Source organism: Schistocerca serialis, chromosome 8, assembly GCF_023864345.2.
Source record: "Schistocerca serialis cubense isolate TAMUIC-IGC-003099 chromosome 8, iqSchSeri2.2, whole genome shotgun sequence".
In the NCBI taxonomy this organism is placed as follows: Eukaryota; Metazoa; Arthropoda; class Insecta; order Orthoptera; family Acrididae; genus Schistocerca; species Schistocerca serialis.
The window spans coordinates 349,433,007-349,435,231 of NC_064645.1; the positions used below are offsets into that span (position 1 = coordinate 349,433,007).

General features: G+C 57.8%; 1 non-coding gene across 1 annotated transcript in view; it reads left to right on the plus strand.

Moving 5' to 3' along the window:
• Positions 1-779: 779 nt before the first annotated feature.
• Positions 780-2,225, plus strand: part of LOC126417755 (small subunit ribosomal RNA) — a 1,909-nt gene continuing 463 nt past the window's right edge. Inside the window, exon 1 of the ribosomal RNA XR_007575817.1 lies at positions 780-2,225. This exon is cut by the window's right edge and continues 463 nt beyond it. This is a non-coding gene — a ribosomal RNA (small subunit ribosomal RNA).

Genomic DNA, 2,225 nt, shown 5'->3' on the forward strand with positions numbered 1-2,225 from the left:
TGGGACCGTCCCCGGCCGGTGAGGGGGGGCCGCCCGGCGTGCTGGCAGCGCGGTGCGTGGGCGCACGCGCTACAGCCGGCTGGTGGGGGCGGCCAGTGGCAGGCGCGCCGGCCGACGGACGCGGCAGGCGGCGCAGCTGCGCGCCGGCGCCCCCTGCTCGCGGCGCCTTGCGGCCAAAGTAGGTCCTCGCGGGCCCGGTGCGAAGCGCGGTGGCCATCTGCAGTGTGCTGGTCCGATTGAGGACTGTGTGCGCTGAGGATGCGCCGCCGCCCGGCGCTCGGCGCCGCGACGCCGTCTGCTGCTCGGTCGCCCCAGCGGTTCTCGCAGGTGGTTTGTATCGCAGCTGTGCGGACGTGTTGGCGCGTGCGCTGTGCTGGGAGAGTTCGCTTCGGCACCCAAGTGGGGCTTTTGTCCTTCTGTGGCGCTGGCGTTGGAGCTGCCGGTCACCGTAGGTGGCGCGTGTTGTCTCCCGCCGGCAATGCCACGACAGCACGCTCCCGGGCCTCTGTCGGCAGCGGCAAGCTCAGTTGGGAGCACGGGTGGTCGCACCTAAAGCGTCTACTCGCCTAACTCCGGGCGATTGCGCCTCTCTCGAACCCGACCAAGTACTTAGGACGGCGCTGCGCGCCGCCGGGACCTGAGAGGGTTTCGAGGTGTGTTGTGCAGGGGAGCTCAGCCTCCTCCTGTTTGCAGAATAATTGAGCGGACGCTTGCGTGTTCGCGCAGGCCCCCGGGACACACTCCCGGGCGGCCGGCTGCTCAGCTCTAGTTGACGCAGCTCCCTGGTTGATCCTGCCAGTAGTCATATGCTTGTCTCAAAGATTAAGCCATGCATGTCTCAGTACAAGCCGCATTAAGGTGAAACCGCGAATGGCTCATTAAATCAGTTATGGTTCCTTAGATCGTACCCACGTTACTTGGATAACTGTGGTAATTCTAGAGCTAATACATGCAAACAGAGTCCCGACCAGAGATGGAAGGGACGCTTTTATTAGATCAAAACCAATCGGTCGGCTCGTCCGGTCCGTTTGCCTTGGTGACTCTGAATAACTTTGGGCTGATCGCACGGTCCTCGTACCGGCGACGCATCTTTCAAATGTCTGCCTTATCAACTGTCGATGGTAGGTTCTGCGCCTACCATGGTTGTAACGGGTAACGGGGAATCAGGGTTCGATTCCGGAGAGGGAGCCTGAGAAACGGCTACCACATCCAAGGAAGGCAGCAGGCGCGCAAATTACCCACTCCCGGCACGGGGAGGTAGTGACGAAAAATAACGATATGGGACTCATCCGAGGCCCCGTAATCGGAATGAGTACACTTTAAATCCTTTAACGAGTATCTATTGGAGGGCAAGTCTGGTGCCAGCAGCCGCGGTAATTCCAGCTCCAATAGCGTATATTAAAGTTGTTGCGGTTAAAAAGCTCGTAGTTGGATTTGTGTCCCACGCTGTTGGTTCACCGCCCGTCGGTGTTTAACTGGCATGTATCGTGGGACGTCCTGCCGGTGGGGCGAGCCGAAGGCGTGCGACCGCCTCGTGCGTGCTCGTGCGTCCCGAGGCGGACCCCGTTGAAATCCTACCAGGGTGCTCTTTATTGAGTGTCTCGGTGGGCCGGCACGTTTACTTTGAACAAATTAGAGTGCTTAAAGCAGGCAAGCCCGCCTGAATACTGTGTGCATGGAATAATGGAATAGGACCTCGGTTGTATTTTGTTGGTTTTCGGAACCCGAGGTAATGATTAATAGGGACAGGCGGGGGCATTCGTATTGCGACGTTAGAGGTGAAATTCTTGGATCGTCGCAAGACGAACAGAAGCGAAAGCATTTGCCAAGTATGTTTTCATTAATCAAGAACGAAAGTTAGAGGTTCGAAGGCGATCAGATACCGCCCTAGTTCTAACCATAAACGATGCCAGCCAGCGATCCGCCGCAGTTCCTCCGATGACTCGGCGGGCAGCCTCCGGGAAACCAAAGCTTTTGGGTTCCGGGGGAAGTATGGTTGCAAAGCTGAAACTTAAAGGAATTGACGGAAGGGCACCACCAGGAGTGGAGCCTGCGGCTTAATTTGACTCAACACGGGAAACCTCACCAGGCCCGGACACCGGAAGGATTGACAGATTGATAGCTCTTTCTTGATTCGGTGGGTGGTGGTGCATGGCCGTTCTTAGTTGGTGGAGCGATTTGTCTGGTTAATTCCGATAACGAACGAGACTCTAGCCTGCTAACTA